Below are 22,284 nucleotides of genomic sequence, written 5' to 3'. Positions count from 1 at the left end.
CTTGATTTTGTCCTCACCCCTCTCTGGAACGTGTTGCTAAAGATTAGCAGTGACGTGGGCCCCTGGGCGACTCAGGCAGCTAAGTGTCTGCCTTCGGCTCAGGTCATGATGCTGGGGTCCTGGGATCGAACACCGAGTTGGGCTCCCTGCTCTTGTGGGTCTGCTTCTCCCTCTGTCCCTCCCCCCGCTTGTGTGTGCTCTCGCTCTCTTGCTCTCTCTCTGACTGTGTTGCTCACTATCAAATAATAAGTAAAATCCTTTAAAAAAAAGATTAGCGGTGATCTCAGTACAGTCAGATGCATCAGACATCATCCACCTCTTACCTCCCGTGATCATTCGTCTGACGTATTACTTCCACGTGTCTTTTCTTCGTGGAGTCTCCCTTTGCTTGGCTTTTAAAAAAGTTCACCTGCAGATATTTTTGCTCTTTAACTGACCAGGGGTGTTTGAAAAAGTAGGTGAGGGTAACCTGCAATACCTTTTTTTCTCAGTATGTAATATCTGGTGTTCAAAGTTTTGCCATCTTCTGGATGTGTTTGAGGTGGTTCTTTTCAGTCAGGATACACAGAGACCACTCTCTCCAGGTGGCTAAGTCTTTTAAATCATTTGCTGATGGTTTCCTTGTATGTCTCTTATGTTACTGCTTTGTAATCTATGTTTTGAAGAAGTTGGGCTTATCCTGTGTTTCCCGTAGTCTGGATTGTGTGGACCACATTGCTGTCATTCTAACTTGAAGACTTTTATCATTACCCATATGCCTTATATAATTGGTAGGTAGCTCCGGACGTTGACCCAGTTCTGTTCAGTTCTTTTGCAAGACTTTGCTGCCCATGACTCTTGTCCGCTTTCCCCCGGAGGCCCGTATCATCTTCCTTTGTTTTTGTGACGTTAGCATCCATTGGTTGATGTTCATTGCCAAGATCCCCCAGTTCTTTAGGGGAGACAAGATGGTGCTATGTTACTTTACCATTTCTTTGTTTCCCAGCTAGAATACTTTCCTAAAGAACAACATCTCTTTAAATAGTTCTGTGTTTCTTACAGACAAGATTATTTTCACAATATCCAGTAGGCTCCTAAGCAACTGGGATTTTTTTTTTTTTTTGATTCATTTTGTTACCATTATGAGCTCATGGGTTTACACAAATTTTAAGTATTTCAGTACATTGAAGTCGTTTCTCTCTTTGATGTCTAAGTGGTTCTGTGTTTGACCAGAGGAATCCCTTCAGATGGGTTTCTGAGTCCTTTTGCAACATCCTCTATGTATTTGATAGCATTCATTTTTATTCAACATTTTATTTTGAAAAAACTTCAATCTTACACAACAGTCGCAAGGATCTTAGAGAACTCCCATGTTCCCTTTGCCTGGATACTCCAGTTTTGTACCTCTCCCCACATTTGCTTTATTAGCTCTCTCTCTGTGTGTGTGTGTGTGTGTGTGTGTGTGTATTTCTTACCTGAATCATTTGAGAGTGGATGTCATCTGTCATGTCCGTTTTCAGATTGTACCTGCTAAGATCAAGGATATTGATGGATGGATTGAATTCCGGAAGTGGAAGTTTATTATAACAGTCTCATGTGGCCAGTCTGGCTTTCTTTTGAGACGTGTTGGCATCTGATGTCACCCTTTTACTTTCAACCTGTTTCCATCTTCATACTTCAAGTGCAGATAGTTGGATCTTGCTGTTTTTAAATCCAGTCTGACAGTCTCTGCTTGTTAATTGGTTTGCTTAGACCACGTTACATGTAATCTGACTATTGATATAACCAGTAAGGGTTGTAGTCTGGTTTTGTTTTCTCTTTGTACCATTGGCTTTGTTTCTTTTTTCTTCTTTTGTGAACTTCTTTCCTTTCAATGGATTGTGTATTTTTTGTGATTCTGTTTTACATCTTTTGCGGGGTCTTTGGCTCTAACACTGTTATGTTTTTATTGTTTTGGGGTTTCTGTTATGCTGCTTTAATATTTTACAGTTCATCTTCAGGTAATGTACTGTTTCACTTCAACTATAGGGAGCCTGTGGTTATTTCCATTTCTCCCCTCTTGGTCCTTATGCTGTTGTTGGATATTACTCTTTTTTTTCTTTTTTTTAAGACTTATTATTGATTTCTTCATGAAAGACACACACACACACACACACACACACACAGAGAGAGAGAGAGAGAGAGAGAGAGAGAGAGGTAGAAAGGCAGAGACACAGGCAGAGGGTGAAGCAGGCCCCATGCAGGGAGCCCGACGCGGGAGTGGATGCTGCGTCTCCAGGATAAGGCCCTGGACTGACAGCGGGGCTAAACTGCTGAGCCACCCAGACTGCCCGGATATTACTTTCACAGGTAGAATCAATCCCCCAAGACATTGTGATTTTTGGGTAAAGTGTTATTTTTTAAGGAATACTAAAATAACATCGTTGCCATTTCTGGTGCACTTGGTTTCTTTATGTTTTATGTCTTTCCAGATGTAGATCTCCTGTCATTTTCCTTGTGCCTGAAGGACATCCTTGAACACTCTAAGGCTTTTTTTTTTTTCTTTTCCAATATTTTATTTAAATTCTAGGTAGTGAACATGCAGTGCAGTATCGGTTTCAGGAGTAGAATTCAGTGATTCATCACATATATAAGACACCCGGTGCTCATCACAACAAGTGCCCTCCTTGATACTCATCCCCTATCTAGGCCCTCCTGCAATCAGCTGCCTCCATCAACCCTCAGTGTATTCTCTATCCTTAAGAGTCTTATGGTTTGTTTCCCTGTCTCCCTTTTTCCCTCTTCCCGTATGTTCATCTGCTTTCTTCAATTCCTAATATGAATGAGATCATACGGTATTTGTTTTTCTCTTACTTTGCTTAGGTTAGTATAGTGTACCCCTATCCATGTCATTGCAAATGGCAAGAGTCCATTCATTTTGATGGCTAAGTAGCATTCCGTTGTGTATATACGCCGCATCTTCTTTATCCATTCACTACTCAGTGGACATTTGGACTCTCTTCATAGTTTGGCTGTTGTTGATAATGCTGATATATGTCAGGTTTTCTTTTAATGATCGGGGGATACAATTAAAGAGAGCAGAACCAGGTGGTAGGTTTGAGAGTGCTTTAATGGGGAGCGCTCCCTGGTGTGGTTCCCTGAAGCCGTGCCCAGGCAAACTGCAGGGGTGTTTATAAAGAGTTTTTGGCGGGAAGATGGGGCCAGGGCGGCATTCGGGTTGGGGCAAGGGTTAGAGGGTGGTGGGCGGCGGGGGGTGGGGTGGGGGGGCTGATCTGTGTTTTGTAAGCTAAGATAGTGTAGGGCAGCAAGGCAGCTTTGGCAGGAAGATGGGGGCGGGGCGGCAAGGTGCCTTTATTGGGAGGTTGGGAGGTTGCTGGCCTCGGGTGGGCTGTTTTGACGTCCCCGGTCTCGCCAGCCCAACACTATGAACATCAGAATGTTTGAATCTGTATTTTTGTTTCCTTTGGGTAAATAGTTAGCCAGTAGTGCAGTTGGTGGATCCTAGGGTAGCTCTATTTTTAACTTTTTGAGGAACCTCCATACTGTTTTCCAGCGTGGCTGCACCAGTTTGCATTGCCAGCAACAGTACAAGAGGGATGTTGTTTCTTGTATGTTTAATTTCATTTTGGGGTTTCTGACAGGTGTTAGGTGATATCTCATCGTGGTTTTGATATCTTTCTCCGGTGATGGGTGATGTTGAGCATCTTTTCATGTGTCTGTCTGCTTTGGATGTCTTCTTTGGAAAACTGTCTCTTCGTGTCTTCTGCCCATTTCTTAAGTGGACTATTTGCTTTTTGGATGTTGAGTTTGATAAGTTCTTTATAGATTTTGGAACCCTTTTTGTTGTTGTTGTTAGGATTATTTATTTATCTGAGAGAAAGAGCACAAGTGGAGGGAAGGGGCAGAGGGAGAGAGAGAATTCCCAAGGTGACTGAGCTCTGAGTACAGAGCTGGACTTGGGGCTTGATCCCAGGCCTCTGAGATCATGACCTGAGCTGAAATCAACAAATGAGCCAGCCACCCAGGGGCCCTGGAACATTTCTTGTAGTTGCTAATGAATTCTTTCAGCTCTCATGTCCAAAAATGCTTTTGTGTGTGTGTGTGTGTGTGTGTGTGTGTGTGTGTGTGTTTGTGCCTTGGTTTTGTTTCAAGGCAGCTTTGCTGGTGTTTCTCCTATACTTCAGACATGTTCCTCTACTGTCTTCTCGCATCTGTTTTCTTGCCTGTTTGCTATTTCTTTATTGTTTGGAACCATCATCTTGTTTCTTGCATCATTTCGTTGAGGTCATTTGAGCTGTTTCCTAACCTGCCTTCACCTGCCATCCTACAGAGGCCTAGAGCTTCCTAAATATACATTTTAAATCCCAGATGTCTCATAAGTTATGTCTGTTTCCAAGCTGTCAGACTGTTTTTCCTCTTTGTTTCCATGTCTGCACAATCTAGTCTCTCTGCTACCCTGAGTCCATCAACTGTGTGTCCCACTTCTTAATGTTGTCCCTCTTCCAGAGCTGCTCTAATTAGATTTTAATGTCCCTTGCCCTTTTGACCTTGGTGGTTTCACTTTCTGAAATCGCTCCATGCTTATCAGCTCATGTCATTTACTAGAGTTGCAACCACCCCCCCGCCCCCCGCCGCAGCACACGCGCGCACGTGCGCGCGCACACGCACACACAAACACAGTTTTTCCTTTGGCTTCTCTTTCCTCAGTTGCTCCTATATAGAGAGCTATGTTCATATCCTAAATTTCTCGCATCACCTGGGCTATTCCAAATCCCTGTGAGCGCCCCATTACTTCAATCCTTATCTGTTTAACTTCTCCGGTATCTCCTGTGATTGATCTGTCCTCAAATCTGTATCTTCCCTGACCACCTGAGTTCTGACAGACTCCTGACCATAGCCAATGTGTTGTGGAAAGAATTTGTCTGGGTCTTCTGCCTGGATCCTGGAAGAGAGTTTCTAAATCTTTGGAATTGCCTAAGTGATGGGAGTGTTTGTTATCCTGGTAGGCCTCTTGGACCAAACTGCTGAGTTGATGCTAAGGATAGGGGCCAGCTATATCAGGAACACCAACAGGGTTGGGGCTTTTGAACCACTTGATATCAGCCCAATCTCTAGCGGAAGGAAGGGAGCCTGAGATTGAGTTCAGTGTATGGCCAGTGATTGAATTAATCACACTCCCTTAATGAAACTTCAGTAAAAATCCTGGTCACCACACTTGGGTGAGCTTCCTGACTGGTGATACACATGTATGTGCCAGGAGCATGATGCATCCTGAGGACACTGAAGTGTTCTCTGCTGCTACCGTTGCCCAAGATGGTTTTCTCCAAAATTCGGGATTCATGTCATTAGGTCTTTCTTCTCCGCGCTTATCTTATTTGACAGCTTTAGCTCCTCTTATCTTATTGTGCTTCTCAGAAAGTTCTCCAAAACCGTCATTTCTATGCAGCTGTTACCATTTCATCACACACTCTTATTTTTCTTCTACCACAAAAAAACTGGAATTGGGGGTTGTGAAAGGGACGCCTACTGTGATTGAATATTGAACACACAATGCTTGTGTTCCCTGCACTCCTGGATCTGCTTGCCTTGGACCATCTCCTGGAATGCGTAATCTTGCTGAGCCACCTTGCCTTCATTGTAAATTTCAGATTACTGTCTAGGTCCCCCATAGCGCTATCTTCCTTTTCTCCCCCATTTTCTCCCTCAATATCTTCTCGTTTCCTACTTAAAGACATTAGCTCAGGGGGTGCCTGGGTGGCTCAGTTGGCTAAGCACCTGCCTTCAGCGGAGGTCATGATCCTGGGGCCCTGAGATGGAGCCCCAGGTCAGGCTCCCAGCTCAGCGGGGAGTCTGGTTTTCCTTCTCCCTCCGCTCCTCCCCCTGCTTGTGTTTGCCCTCTCTCTCACCGAAATAAATAAATCTTTAAACAAAAGAAGACACCAGCTGAAGATCCTCCTTGTCTTCAGTTTTTTTCTACATGAAAAATAACTGAGAGTTAGTTTTGGAAGTTAAGGAATGTGGCTGACATCTACGGAAGACCCACAGCAAATATCATCTCAATGGGGAAAACCTGAGAGCTTTTCCCCTAAGGTCAGGAACACAGAAGGTATGTCCACCCTCATCACTGCTGTTCAACACAGTACGAGAGGTCTGGGCCTCCACAGACAAGAAAAAGCAATAAAAAGCATCAGAATCCGCGAGGAAGAAGTCAAACGCACTTTTTGCACATGCCATGATACTCTACATGGAAAGCCCCAAAGATTCTACCCCAAAATTGCTAGAACTTGTATAGGAATTCAGCAAAGTGGCAGGAAATAAAAACCCACGCACAAAAACCAGCTGCATTTCTATACACTGGCAATGAGACAGAAGAAAGAGAAATTAAGGAGTCTCTCCCGTTTCCAATTGCACCCCAAACCATTAGATACCTAGGAATAAACCTAACCAAAGAGGCAAAGGATCTGTACTCAGAAAACTGTAGAACACACATGAGAGAAATTGAGGAAGGTACAAAGAAATGGAAAAACGTTCTATGCTCATGGATTGTAAGAACATATGTTGTTAAGACATCTGTGCTACCTAGGGCAGTCTATACATTCGGTGCAATCCCTGTCAAAATATCATCAACTTATTTCACAGAGTTGGAACACATAATCCTAAAATTTGTATGGAACCAGAAAAGACCCTGAGTAGCCGCCAAAGGATTGTCAAAAAACAAGCAAGCAAGCAAACAAACAAACAAACAAACAAACAAAACGAAAAACTGGCAGCATCACGATTTCAGACTTCAAGCTCTATTACAAAGCAATATTCAAATGACAGCATAGTACTGGCACAAAAACAGACACATAGATCAATGGAACAGAATAGAGAATGTAGAAATGGGCCTTCAACTAATCTTCGACAAAGCAGGAAAAATATCCTGTGGAAAAAAGACAGTCTCTTTAGCAAACGGTGTTGTGAAAATGGGACAGCCACATGCAGAAGAATGAAAGTGGACCATTTCCTCACACCATACACAAAAATAGACTCAAAATGGATGAAAGACCTAACTATGAGACAGGTGTCGATCAAAATGCTAGAGGAGAACACAGGCAGCAAACTCTATGACGTCTGCTGCAGCAACGTCTTACGACACATGTCTCCAAAGGCAAGGGAAACAACGGCAAAAATGAACTATTGGGACTCCATGAATATTGAAAGCTTTTTCCCAGCAAAGGAAACAGTCAAGGAAACCAAAAGATACCCAACACAATGGGAGAAGATATTTGCAAATGACTTATGAGATAAAGGGCCAGTATCCAAGATCTATAAAGAACTCATCAAACTCAATACCCAAAGAACAAATAATCCAACAAGAAACGGGGAGAAGAAAAAAAAAGGTGCTCAGCAATTGAGCACCTGCCTTTGGTTCAGGTCATGATTCCAGAGTCCTGGGATTGAGTCCCACATCAGGCTCCCTGCGAGGAGCCTACTTCTCCCTCTGCCTATGTCTCTCCCTCTCTCCGTGTGTCCCTCATGAATAAATAAACAAAATATTTTTAAAACTCAAATGGGCAGAAGACATGAACAGACATTCCTCCAAAGAGGACATACAAATGGCCGACAGACACATGAGACTACGCTCCACATGCTATGGCATCAGGGAAATAGAAAGCAAAACTACAATGAGATACCACCTCACACAAGTCAGAGTGGCTAAAATTGACAAGTCAGGAAATGATAGACGTTGGCAAGGATGTGGAGAAAGGGGGACCCTTGTACACTGTTGGTGGTAATGTAAGCTAGTGTAGCTACTCTGGAGGTTCCTCAAAAAGTTCCAAAGAGCCCTACCGTACGACCCGGCATTTGCACTACTGGGTATTTACTCCAAAGACACAAGTGTAGTGATCCAGAGGGGCATCTGCACCCCAATGTTCATAGCAGCAATGTCCACAGGAGCCAAACTATGGAAAGAGCCGAGATGTCTATCAACAGATGAATGGATAAAGAGGACGTCCTGTGTGTGTGTGTGTGTGTGTGTGTGTGTGTATAATGGAATATTACTCATCCATCAGAACGTGAAGTCTTGCCATTTACAGCAACATGGATGGAACTAGAGGCTATTCCACTAAGCGAAATAAGTCATCGAAAGACAATTATCATATGATTTCACTTATACATGGAATTTAAGAAACAAAGAAGAGGAGCATAGGGGAAGAGAGGAAAAAATACAACAAGACGATATCAGAGAGAGACACATACCATAAGTGACTCTTAATCATAGGCAACAAATGGAGGGTCGCTGGAGGAGAGGGGAGTGGGGGAATAGGATGACTGTGTGACGGACATTCAGGAGGGACATTAAGGAGGGACTGGGTGTTACATGAGGCTGATCAATCACTGACCTCTACCTTTGTGACCGATAATCCATCATATGTTACTATATTGAAGTGTTTGTTTTTTAAAAGAAGAAGAATAGGGAACCCTGGGTGGCGCAGCGGTTTGGCGCCTGCCTTTGGCCCAGGGCGCCATCCTGGAGACCCGGGATCGAGTCCCACGTCAGGCTCCCAGTGCATGGAGCCTGCTTCTCCCTCTGCCTGTGTCTCTGCCTCTCTCTCTCTCTCTCTCTCTGTGTGTGACTATCATAAATAAATAAAAATTTAAAAAAATATTAAAAAAAAATAAAAAATAAAAGAAGAAGAATATGGAGGCCATGTCCTCTTGAAGAGAAATCAGCAGTATCCACCTCAATCTAAAATAAATTCTTGGCACACAGTTGTAAATATTAAATAAAGAAAGAAAAGAAAAAGAAAACGTGGCTAAATAATCACATCCCCACTAAGCGACAGTATCATTGAACAGTGAACAGATGAGACTGATTGTGATGACCACAAACATCATGAAGGTAAGAAGACATCTCTTTATTATGTTTCCCCAAGAGACACCTGGCAGTGTCCTCTTTAATAACCTAAAATAACATACAAACATGTCATCAAGGCCAGTTAAAAACTGACACCTGGTTCTCACAGTTTAATAACGAAGACTATCAAATAAACATTTACAGTTACAAGAACATGAGGGAACTAACTAACCCGGGTTAGTTATAAGTATAACTGATGTATTATATAAGTATAATAAAAACAAAACCTATCCTGAATACGTAAACAAAGTTATAGTTATGCAGCAGCTGAAATCTCATCACAAAACTACGTTGGAATAGCATGTCTCGGAAACTATGACTATTTCAGAACTATTTAAAATAAATACATAAATTAAAACTAGAGAAACAAATATAGTCTGAGGTCAACATTTTCAAAATGAACAAATGAAATTCATGACATATGTTTGGCTGTCACAATCCTTCGGGTTCTAATTTTATATTTTTGAGGTAATTTCCTCCTCACCTGTGTCCCAGTGCATGAAAAATGGGACCTCCAACCTCTACCTCAGCAGAGATTCAAATTAAGTAATGTGAAATATTTGATGGTGGCCCAGGAGGGGATGGACGTGAAAAAACCCTGGTTTCTTATGGTCTCTCCGTGGACTCCTCCATGGACTCCCAGCTCCTAGGAGTGCAACATGATAACTCCATTGAGCTCGTTCTGGAAGGTCCTGGGTTCTTCTAGATTATCTGTGAAAGAGACTCCTGTGTTCCTGACTTCCTACTGAAAAGATGCGTCTCCCCGGGGCTCAGGGATCTGCAATTGAGAAAGAGAGGAAGGACATCAGATTGCAAGGAGGCAACTCTCCAGATACAGAGATTATTCACCTTCTCAGTCCATTGTAATCAGAGTTGAGACGAATGTATAAATCCACTTTATCCCTAATCATTCGTCCTAAACCCCAGTTCATTTTCAAGTATGACTTCTGGACTTTGGTGATCCTGGCTCCAAAAACTTCTTCATGTACCTAAGAACAGGCCCAGTCATCTACTTTATAGCCAGGGCTCTAGGTGATTCTGTTCAGGGACCAAAACAAACAACCTTGAGAGAATGTTGCTTTAGACTGGACACTCACCTTGGTCCTTTTGTGCTACTTAGAGTCTGAACTAATCACCATACCGCAAACATCACTCACACATCAACATCATGAACCATGAGTCTGGACTCATGCCTAATCCCCCATTCTAACCCTAGATCCCCATGTTTAACCATAACACCTAGTCCTAAAGTTGGTCAGTGCTATGCGGTCTGAATGTTTGTATCCCACACGCACACCCCAAATTCATACATTGAGATCGTAACCCACAAGGTGATGGTGCTAGATGGGGCCACTGGGATGATTAGGGCATGGGTGGGGCCCTCTTGAATGGGATTAGTGCTCTGATAAAAGAGACCCCAGTGACCTAGCTCTCCCCTTCCACCATGCGAGGACACAGCCAGAAGGTGGCAATCTGCAACCCAGTAAAGGTTCTGACCAACCCAGTAAAGGTTCTGACACTCTGATCGCAGACTTGTCCCCTCCAAATTGTGAGAAGTAAATGTCTGTTGTTCTTAAGCCATCCATCCACTCTGTAGTCCTCTGATGTAGGAGCCTAAATGGACTAACAGAGCTATAGTTCACATGAGTTAAACCCAATCTTTACTTAATCCTCTACCCAAATCAATAAGTTTGTGTGTCGATCACAATAAGCCATGCTGAAACTATTATTTCTTAAGCTTCACTTGTTCTGACAAACTTCCTTCACCGAAAACCTGAGGGGAAAGGTATAATTGAACAAAATGGGACACTGGTCCGGAAGCAGGCAGGGGACGTGGAAAATGCACAGGCAATCTGGCCATAAGCAATGTGCTTGAAAGGAAATTTGGATGAAAGCATAACTAGACATAATTTCTCTTGTATTACTAGATAGGTAGACTCTTCCATCAAATATCCTACTGTTAGACAGACATATACTTTGTTGTAAATAAGTCCCTGTGGTTGATACCTGTGAGGGATGAAAGGCCAAAAATGAATTAGAAAGTCTGGGGATCCCCGGGTGGCTCAGCGGCTTGGCGCCTGCCTTCGGCCCAGGGCATGATCCTGGAGTCCCGGGGTCGAGTCCCACATCAGGCTCCCTGAGTGGAGCCTGCTTCTCCCTCTGCATATGTCTCTGCCTCTCTCTCTCTCTCTCTCTCTCTCTCTCTGTGTCTGTGTCTCTCATGAATAGATAAGTAAATTTTTTTTCTAAGATTTTTCCTTATTTATTCATGAGAGGCACGGAGAGAGAGAGGCAGAGACCCAGGCAGAGGGAGAAGCAGGCTCCACGCAGGGAGCCCGACGCGGGACTCGATCCCGGGTCTTCAGGAGCAGGCGACACTAAACCGCTGCGCCACCGTGGCTGGCCCGCTGTGCCACCGCGGCTGCCCTGGATAATAAAATCTTAAAAAAGAAAGAAAGAAAGTGAATACACAATTTATGGAATCAACTGAAAACTTACTCACTTTCCACAGAAAATCAACATTTCATGAAAGCTATCATTTGGGCCCCATTGCCGTGAATGGAATTATTTCAGCCATGCCTCTGTGACAAACTGGTTTTCCCTAGTCTGGCCCCCACACATCTCCCTGAGGTCATGCCTATGTGTGGTTGTGAGCATGTGGCTGGGACCTGAGTCAGCGTCTGGCTGCGTGGCTGCTCGACTTTACAGTGTGTGGGAAGGCTCATGTGTGGGGCAGGGGAGAGGAGCGTGGTCTAGCAATTGGATTCCTCAGATTTCCTCAATACACAGTAAGTCATGGTGCCTGGACCCGTGAGGACACAGACATACCTCCCCTCAGGCCGATGACCTCGGGCCTCCATGGTCCCTCTAGGGTATGAGGGTGCGATCTCGCCCCCACACCCACAGATCTGGATCGAAAGCCTGGATCTGGAAGACAAACAGATCCCTGAGAAGACAACCTCCAGGTGGACTCCCCCTCCCTCCCACTCTCCAGGCTCTAATTCTTTCTCGTCCTGAATCCCGTGTCCCTCCATGTCCCCCCCCCCCCTCCCATTGTCCCACCCCAAATCCCCACAGCCCACCCACCTCCTCGCACTCTTCCCTGGACACCCTGGTCTTCCAGCCCATGGATCGGATGAATTGCAATCGCAGTTTGTGGAACAAGGGACGCTGGGAACGGTTCTTCCCATAAAGGAATGAAAAGATGGCTTGTTTGGGGGCCTGGTTGTCCTCTTCCATATCATTGGCCAGGTAGCTGGAGAAAGACATGAGGTTGCTGGTCAGGAGCAGGACAGGAAGGACCCCCCACCTGAGCTCAGCTTCCCAGAAAAGATGCAGTCGGCTTCCTACCCAGCGTCCTAGAGCGCCCCCCCACCCCCTCCCCCCCCCCCCCCCCCGCCCGATCAAGAAGGCATGGCTGGGCAGAGACTTCTCCCGCTTTGAGGAGAAAGACAACTCACCCAGAAGCTTGAGGGCATATGCTGCTCTGTTTTCCCATCCCTGAGCCCACCCCCTTCCCTTCAGCCTGTCTGTGCACACACCTGTCGCCCTGTGGAGCAGGGGCATGTATACAGCTCCTGCTCTATTTCTGTAGTCCTGGCTTTCCTCCCAAATGACTAATATAGGACTGGGTTCATGTAGGTGCAGTAATTCAACATGCACTTCTTGTTTCTCTCTTCCCATCGCCTCATGGTCCCTGGCACATCAGATGTACTTTATACGTTTTTGTTGAATGAATAAATGAATGCTTTCTCTCACGGTCAGGGGCAATACTGATTACCTCGTAGACCTGACCTAACTTAAACATTTGCAAAAAGTAAGGAATTGTGCTGAGTGTTTTTGAGAGCATGGTAATATTTTGACAAGACCTGCCTCAACAGGCGTCTAGTGTAATGGGATTGGGGAAGGGGGGAAAGGGGCAGAAGGGGGTAGTGAATGAGAAATAACGGTAGTCCAAAATACCCATGAGACTAGAATTTTAACAGAAGTGCTACTAGGGTGCAGACGTCAGGGAGGTTAGGGGGGGCATCTGAAGATTGTGGGGTTGGAATCAATCTTGTGGAAAGGTCGTTTTCTTCAGGGAGACGTGCAAAATCACCTAGACAGGAAACACAGTATAGAAACGGAGGGAAGGGTACTTGGAAGGATGAAACACGGAGAGGGCGAACAAGTTGGATGGAGACGAGGGGGTTGGAGCTAAGCTGGAAACTCTGACCTTGACCACTAGCACCCCTGGCCAATGAGATTGTTATGGAGCGTAGAGCAGGAGACGATGCTTTGGAAAGACTTCAGGCATATAGCACCCACTGGCTAGGGACGGATTTGTAAGAAACACCAGTGGGAGCCTTTACGACAGATCTGTGCTATGCCTTGAGGCTGAATTGAGGCATTTGTGCTGGGAATGCAGAGGAGGAAGACAGTTATGCTTGGTATTGCCATGGGAAGAAGACAGATCTCAAGGATCAGAACTGGCTGCTGCTTGAGCCTAGTTGCTTGGGGCAAGGCAGCATCTGTTCTTTCCTTCACTCCTCTTTGGAGACTTTTTGTTTCCTTCTCTTCAGGGGGTCTCTTAGCTGATGTTAGGGGCATTTGTGTTTACAAAGAATAGTTTATTTAAAAAAAACCACTATACTCTAATCCTACTGATTTTATACACAGACTAAACAGCTTAAATAAATAAATAAATAAATAAATAAATAAATAAATAAATAAATAAATAAATAAATAAATAATAAAAAAAACGGCAAGATTTCAAGAGTTACAAACAGGTTGAAAAAAAGAGCTGATAGATCAGAGTCCCACTTCTACCTTCCTTCCTCCCAGGTTATTGACTACTGCTGATGGATGAGGCAAAATACTCACAGTGCCAGGAAGAAATGAATTCGCTGGTACTGCCAGGAGAAGAGACCAGCGCGGCTAAAATAGGCGATGACCATGGACAAGAGATACTGGCGGAAAGAGGAGAGAAGCCGTCATAGAAGGGTCCCATCCTGGGAGAGGAAGACCAGTGAGGTGAGGGGACAGGAGGCTGGAGCAGGTGGTGCCTCTTTGACATGTTGGGTGAACCTGCTTCTTTGGTGTCAGACAGTTGGTTACAAACTGGGGAAGGCAAGGGAGGAGTTTCTGGTGCTCCCAGGATGGCTAGTTGTGCTGGTTTGAGGGCTTGTGTTTAGGACAGCCAGCTTCAGGAGGGTCTTTGATAAGCTGGAGCCAAAGGAAGCCCCCCAAGAGCAGAGAGGCAGAGGGACTTAAGGTAGCAGCAGCCAGAGGGGCACACCTGGTGCTCAGGTCCCAGGGGATCTGCAAAAGCCACGAGGTCCCCGACCAGAAGTCTTGGTAGGCATGAGGTTGGAGAGAGGGTTGAGGAGGCATTCCCCTGCCCCAGGACAGGTGTTGGAGCAAGAGTCTATCTTAGTGGAGAACAACAATACCTTGTCGGATACTCTCAGATCTTTGTCCCAGGCCAGAAATCTTTTAATGACCGGATCCTCTGTGAAAAGAGGGCAGATGTCCTGTTGGCCACTGGAATGGGGTTACTGTGGGAACGTTCCAGAGCAAAGAGAACAGTACCTCCCCTGGGGAAGTTTCAGGATGTAGCCAAGGGTGAGGCTGATGGGCAGAGGGGAGAAAAGACCATGGACTGGCCAAGAGAAGTTGGCGGCTCCCCCTTGTCGGGTGACTCAGAGGCAGGCAGGTGTCAGCAGTGCATCTGCAGGATGGGATCTGAAGTAAATAGTGATGCTGTCTCATCATGCATGGATGTGCCACTGCAGAGACCATAACATCATCCGCTGTCATTTTCTCATTCCACAGTGGCATCGGGGTACAAAGATGGCCTGTCCTCCCCTCCCCGCCCCTGCCCCGACACAGCCGAAGGCACTTAGACTCAAAAGGCCAGTAAGCGCTAAGATGTCTCAGGAGTGCAACTGCAGCTAAGCTTTCTCATCCCTCTGTCATTTTTAAGTGTCCCCGATGAGGGGTCAGTATGGAGTCCTCCAAGGATGGAGAGAGAGAGCTCAGCGACCTGCAAAGAATTATTTTCCACTGGAAAAGCGTAGCCATTGGAAGTTTCTTGTGTTTTCAGGAAAAAAGAATAAGGTTGGAGGGTGCTGTTCCTACCGAGCAGCCTGCTGAACGCCTCGTGGTGCTCAGGGAGCACTGAAGATACCCGCTGTCTCTTCAGCTTCATCTTGAGTCCCCTCAGTGTCTCCACCACCCAGATGTCGTTGGCCTCAGGGGCTGTCTCCTCATCGGATTCGATGTCTCTCTTCCTTCCGCGGGACTGAGGCAAGGGGCAGGGGGCTACAGAGGGGGCTGAGTGAAGAAACCAGGCTACAGTACAAAGCTTCTTCTGTCTTTGGAATTCAGCCACGCTTTCCACACCCCCAAACCCAAACTCCCTCTTCATTCTCTGTAGCCTCATAGGCGATTGGCCTCTCCAAAACCACCTTTCATCTTTGTCCTTCGTTCGTATGCATTTGCCCCCATTCATCTTTGCCACTGTTTCATACCTCCCACCACGCCCTCAAAACTCTTCCTCATAGATCATTTCTCCCATGAGGATAATGGGATAATTTCCTCTCTTCCTTTATCTCCTCTTTGGATCTCATCTCCTAACCCTCCTTCCTTGCTTCCTGGGTTTTCCTGCCAGTGGGATACCCTTGTCCCCGGCTACCGTGCTCTCTTCTCCAATCCCTGGCTATCTGAATCTCTCCTGTCACGTGCAGTCTAGTCAGACACACCTTCCTGGCTTCTGTACCCATTTGTACTCACTAGTCAAGCCTGTCAAGTCCCTTCTCCCTCCTGCTTCCTCACCTGATGGTCCTGGGCTTTCTTCATCTACCACGGCCTCCGGGGCGTACCCTGATGTGCTAGGCTGGGGGCTCTGGCCCTCAGACTGGGCGGACGGTTGACAACTGGCCATGATTTCTCCCAAGCTCTTTGTGCCCTCCCAGGAGACTCAGACCCTCCTCTTCTCAAACTCCCCTTCTGGCTTCTGGGTGAACCCAAGCCCTGTTATCCCTTCTCTAAGCTGGGGCCAAGCTAGGAGTATGGACATGCTCTGCGAAGATGCTCTTGTCCACCTCCGTTGCCAAGAAGCACGGAGTCCAGTCTTTCCAATCAGGAAGGTCAGAAGCCTCTGATGTCATGCACCATTCCAGCCTGGCAGCCATTTTGAAGGAAGACACGTGCAACTGCGAGACCGCGGTCCACTTCTGGAGTTCAGGATCAAGGCTATCTCATGTCGCCGATCCAGCCTGCAACCATCCTCCAAAACTGTCCTCGGGGTGTCTGGATCACTCTACTCCTCTCCAGCACATGCGGGGCTCTCTGCATCCTTCTATTCCTGTTTCAGGGTGCAGTCTGGCAGGAGAGGGAGGAAACAGACGAGGGAAGGTAAGATCTTACAAGAGTGAAATAAGTATGTAGGGAAGGTCCAGGCACATGGACTTGTTGGATTGAAAAGCTAGTTTACGTCGCTTAATTTGGCAGAGCTCTCTCACTTGTTTTACTGATGCTGTGTTGGGGATTCTGTGCTGGGGGAGCATTCATGCTCTACTCTCCGGTGTCCCTGAGCCCGAGAGGTATTTTGGGAGCCTTCTCCTAGAAAATTGTACGTGTGCTCCCACACACATCAGATGCTGTCTCCGATTTCAGAAGTCCATGGATCACCCAAAACCTGCCCCTTGATTGCACTTAATCAGCTCTAGCTTGCATGTAAAATTTTGAGCACGTGTATTACCCTTGGCCTAGGAATTTCACTACTCCTTGTGTATCCTATGGATAAAATGTGACGTGCCCACAAAGGCTGAGTGGAAAAACCTCCAATTGGAGGCAGAATCTGTTTTATTGAGAAGGTGGGAAGCCCCCAGGAGCACAGATGCAGTCACAAAATAACTGACTGGCTGTCCTGTAGTATCAGGGGAAGCTTCTTCCACACCTCGTACCTCCTTCCTCTGCTTTTCACCTGGGCATCTGAGTCTTGCTTGCTCTTTCCTTCTTTTGGTGATAAAAAAACACACCATAAAATACAGCATTTTAATCATTGGTGAGCGTATAATTAAGTGGCCTTAAGCACGTTTGCGCTGCTGTGCTGCCATCAGCGACTTCCGTCTCTAGAACTTTGTCATCTTCCCTCAAACTGGAAGTCTGCACCCATTGAAGCCCCATATCAGGCTCCCTGCTCATGGGGCGCCTGCTTTCCTCTCTCCCCGCTGCTTGTGTTCTCTCTGTCACTCTCTCTCTCATTCAAATAAACGAATGAAATCTCAAAAAAAAAAAAAAAAAAAAAATCACACAACAACAACACCTGCCCTCTCCACTAAGTCACAGCTAGCCAGGGGCTGCTCACCCTGGCCTGTCATTCTCTAGTGAGTAATGGTTTCTGTGTTTCCCTTCTGTGACCCTTCAGACCTAGAGACACCCTAGGAAGACGGCTTGCAGTGCTAACTCACAGAACAGAATTCTGGGATGGGGAGACGGGAAGAGGTTCTGGATACCGACTTCGGAGATCTGGTGTGTGAAGCTCAGTATTAAAGGTAAATCTTAGTCTTTGACTTTTATACTCCCCTGCACCCTGGCTGACATATACTTGGTGGGTCCCAACGTCAGGTTAAGCTGTATCGTCTGTTATTATCGCCTCTTTGAAATGTTCTGAAATGGTGTCTACATACCAATTTGCCCATGTTTGTTTGCAAATCTTCTTTTGAATCAAAGATCTATCCTTCATAAGACATTTGCAGGAGGAATGTCTCCTCCTTTTCTTTGCTGCATTGAGAGAGCAGGGTCCTAGGATTTGTTTTTTAGAAACAAGGATTGTGAAGCCCAAAAGACCGAAGCGGACCCCAGGATTCACTTCAGCTGTTTTGATTCAAATCCTGTAACCTATTCACTGTGTCCCCTTCTCTGTGTGCCCAGACTCCTGAGGATAGACAATCTGGAGGACATAAAGCAGGAGATAGAATACCTGTCTAAAGGATGGGGGTGGTGGGGAGGTGGGAACGAAATGGTTTTGTTACAAAGCAGCCTGTGCCCCTAGGCAAATCCTTCCTTCTTCCAGGTCCCCATTTCTTCACCTATAAACTAAAACACTTAGATAAGATAATCTGTAAGGGTTCTTCCCTTACAGCATAACCAAGGCAGTGAGAAAGCCAATTTGACATGACCAGGTATACAAATGCTAGGGTTGAATTGTGTGCCCCCTCGCACCCCCACCACCCCATTCATGTGTACCATCCCCTGGTACCTCAGAATGAGATTGTATTTAGTGGTGGGGTCCTTATGGAAGAAATCAAGGTAAAGTGGGGTCTGTAGCATGCTGTCCTTTATGACGGGAAAATAGGGGGGGTGGCGCCTGGGGGGCGCAGTTGGTTGAGCATCCAACTCGATTTTGGTCCAGGCCCTGCTCTCAGGGTTGTTAGATTGGCCCCACATCAAGCGCAAGAGAGGTGTCTGTTCCACACCAGAGAGAGGAGTCTGTTTCTCTCTCTCTCTCTCTCTCTCTCTCTCTCTCTCTCTCTGTCCCTCCCCCCTTTGCCCCTCCCCTGGCCTGCTGGTGCTCTCTCCATGAAATGAATGCATAACTTTTTTTTTTTTTTTAAAGGGAAAATTCGGACACAAACATCCAAGTAGAGAGAAGAGTGTGTGATGACACAGGGAGAGAAGACTGACATCTACCAGCCAGGGAGGGAGGATGCAACAGCCCCTCCCCCACAGCACTCAGAAGGAACCAGCCCTGCCCACACCTGAATCTCAGACTCCCAGCCTCCAGAACAGTGAGAGAATGTATTTTTGTCGTGCCCACACCTGAATCTCAGACTCCCAGCCTCCAGAACAGTGAGACAATGCATTTTTGTCGTGAACGCCTGAAAGCTGCCTGGTCTGTCTTACTTTGTTACAGCTTCCCTGTGGGCAGATCCAACCAGTATTTGTGAAGAAGAGGGAATTCAGATTTGACAGTCACTTTCCTGATACTTCTGCTGCCCCTTTCCCTAAAGCAAGAGGCGTCCATGTCCGGAGGCTTCAAAGAAGAACCGGTTCTTTCACACAGATTAGAACCTTGAGCTTTCTTAGCCCCTGGCATTTCCTGGTCAAGGTGACTGTGTTCATTTTGGAAAACATGGTGGAAAGACTTCAAGAGAAGAATGATTTACAAATCTTGAAGATGGGTGCCAGTTAGCTTAATAAAACTGATGCATTAAAGAGAGAAAAATAAACGGGAGCAAACCGAGGCAACTACTTAGGAAATTAAGGGTGGGAAAGGCTTCTTCAAAGACAGTGTCTAAACAGATGAAAGGTATGAAGAGGAACTGAACGATTTGAACGCAGAAACAATATCCATATGACAGAAAATAAAGTAAAACATTAGGTTAAAAAGATCACTGACTTGGGTCGTCTGGGTGGCTTTGCAGTTGGGTCGCTGCCTTCTGGCCAGGGCATGGTCCTGGGGTCCCGAGATCTAGATTGGCCCCCGTCGGGCTCCCCTTGGGGAGCCAGCTTCTCCCTCCCCCTGTGTCTCTGCCTCTCTGTGTGCTTGTCTCATGAATGAATGAATGAATGAATGAAGCTCGATGATAAATTGGGAGAAATATTTGTGTTTTTTCCAGATACAAAAAGAGAAAACTTTTTATTTTAAACACTAATGAATGAAGAGATCTTAAACATTATGAAAAGATGCAGGTCTGCAGGTCTGCTGCTTCTGGCCCAGACGGACACACGAGGTGAAGATTTGCCCTCCCGGGTTAAATAAGTTTCTAGAAGGAGGAGATAGATGAAAATATGAAATGACAGATTTTAGCTATCTGGAGTGAAGGGTGAGCCTTTAGAGCGTCCAGTTCAGTGCCCAGAGAGTATTCAGGCCGAGGTCGGGGGCTGAGGTTGTGGGGCAGCCCAGCGTGTGTGAGTTGCAGGAACGCAGTGGGATGTTCGGCGGGAGGGGCACGACAGCCAGAGTTCACAGGCAGAGAGCCAGAGTGGAGAGGTGGGAGGGCGTCCCGGTCTTCAGCTGAGCCAGGCATTGCACTGGGGTGGTGGTGGGGTGAGCCGGGCTGAAGGCCAGGACCCAGGGGACTGGGGATCTGCCTGTCTACACCAACGTGCTCAGCGCAGCTTCTCTCCTTTCCCTGCTGAATACGGAAAAGAATATGGAAGGGATGTGCCTGGAGATCTTCTAGGCTCAGGCCCAGGGGAGGTGTGATCGCCTGGCTCCAATTGCAGCATTCCTTCGGTGAGCATTACGGCACCAGCCACACTTCCTTACAGCAAGAGCTGGGCAAGACTGCTCCTGGCTACACTGCCACTGCCATCGGCAGCTTCGGGAGAAGCACACCCTTTGTGCGGGATTAGTTTGATGCAGCAGCTCGGCTAAGGGAAATCGGGAATGGGTTATGTGCCCGTTCATTGGTATAAAAGAGTACTTACTGTTACTTTTTCGAAGAGATTTACGGGGGGGCGGGGGGCGGCGGGAAGGGGGCCGTGGGTGGTTCGGTCGTTGAGCATCTGCCTTAGGCTCAGGTCGTGATCCCGGGCTCCTGGAATCAAGTCCTGCATCAGGCTCTCTGCCAGGGGCTTGCTTCTTCCTCTGCCTGTGTCTGTGCCTCTCTCTGTGTGTGTCTCTCATGAACAAATGAATAAAATCTTCAAAAAGAAAAACAACGAAAAAACATAAGAGTTTTACTGGGGCACCTGGGTGGCTCAGTGGTTGAGCGTCTGTCTTTGGCTCAGGTGTGATCTTGGGGTCTTGGGATGGAGTCCCACAACAGGTCCCCTACAGGAAGCCTGCTTCTCCAGTTGCCTACGTCTCTTCCCCTCTCTCTGTGTGTGTGTCTCATGAATATCAAATCTTTAAAAAAAAAAAAAAAAGAAAAAGAAAAGCATTACCCGAGTCAACTTGTAATATACATACTTCCTCTGTTGATCTCATACGTACCTAAATATCTTTTGAAGCTAAACAATTGTATTGCCCACATTACAACCCAGGAAGGTTGTTCTTAAGGGCCTGGGAGCCATGTCTTTGACCTGTAAACCTCAAGGAAGATAATGTCCCTCTGTGTCTCCGGGAGGGGGTAAGCATGGTCTCTAGGCATCTTGCTATGAGCTGTAAACTACCTGCTTGACAGAGAAAGGTAAGAACTTTTTTTTCTCCTTCACACAGAGACAACTAGGATGGACCAGCACCGCGATTACCAGGTGAATTTAGGATGAACTATGGAAAAATGCATAGCAAATGGTGCTGGCAAGTCCTGTAGGTGTGAAACAGGTTTACCACTTAGGATGAGAACTATCGGCTGAGCTACAATGAAAGACAAGTCTCGGGTTTCTCCTTGCAAACTTGTTAGTGGTTTGCCTGTGATGTGCGACACAGTCTGGTTTAAAGGTTATTTAACAGTAGGATGGGGGGCCTGGGTGGCTTAGCCAGTTAAGCAGCTGCCTCTTGGTTTGGGCTCAGGTCCGGATGTCAGGGTTGTGGAATGAAGCCCTCCGTGGGGCTGCAGGCTGAGCCTGGAGTCAGCTGGGAATTCTCTCTTCTTCTCCCTCTGCCCCTCCCCCTGCTCTCTTGCGCTGTCGTGCTCTCTCTCTCTCTCTCTCTCTCTGTCTCAAATAAATCGTTTAAACCAACAGAACAGTTTCTCTTCTTTCTATATTTGTGGAGAGGATTCCTGGATGGCAGGAGAAGGGTTTTGTTTTTTGTTTTGTTTTGTTTACGATTTATTTACTCATGAGAGACACAGAGAGAGGCAGAGAGGCAGGCAGAGGGAGAAGCAGGCCCCCTGCAGGGAGCCCGATGCGGGACTCCATCCCGGACCTGGGCATCACCGCCTGAGCCCAAGGCAGATGCTCAACTCTGAGGCACCCAGGACCCAGGCGACCGGGAGATTCTACTTTTAATCCCCACCACCCCGCGGCGTTGAAGAAGCAATTGGCCAGGAACACCGTCATATAATCTCTCCCCCAAAATACTGCTAAGTCCTTGTCCTTAGGACCTCCTCGTCAAAACATGGCATTTTAACCTAACATACATTTAATTCGTCGGACGGGCAAATTCCCAGGTATCCGGGTTCGGGTTTGTGTGTGTGTGAAATCCGGTTGTTCCGCAGTCTGTACTTTGCATTCGTTGTGCAACTTGGACAAGCTGCTACCTTTTCTATTTCCTTCTCCTTTCTTGGAGAAACCATGCGCCTCTCTTATGTCATTGCTGAGTAGTAATCGTATCCCAGTGTTTTAGGGAAACTTGTCATAGTTCAGTGACGTGCACACGTGCACCCTTCCGCGTCCTCTCCTGCTTGTGGAAGTCTCAGTGCCAAGCCGACAGACCTCAGGGAAGGAAAGGACCAGGGATCCAGGACGCAGACACAGCCGCTACTAGAAGCGACACGTCTCCTCGATTCCTCACGGGAGCGAAG

The sequence above is a fragment of the Vulpes vulpes genome, chromosome 3, assembly GCF_048418805.1.
Source record: "Vulpes vulpes isolate BD-2025 chromosome 3, VulVul3, whole genome shotgun sequence".
In the NCBI taxonomy this organism is placed as follows: Eukaryota; Metazoa; Chordata; class Mammalia; order Carnivora; family Canidae; genus Vulpes; species Vulpes vulpes.
This window is presented reverse-complemented; position numbering follows the sequence as displayed.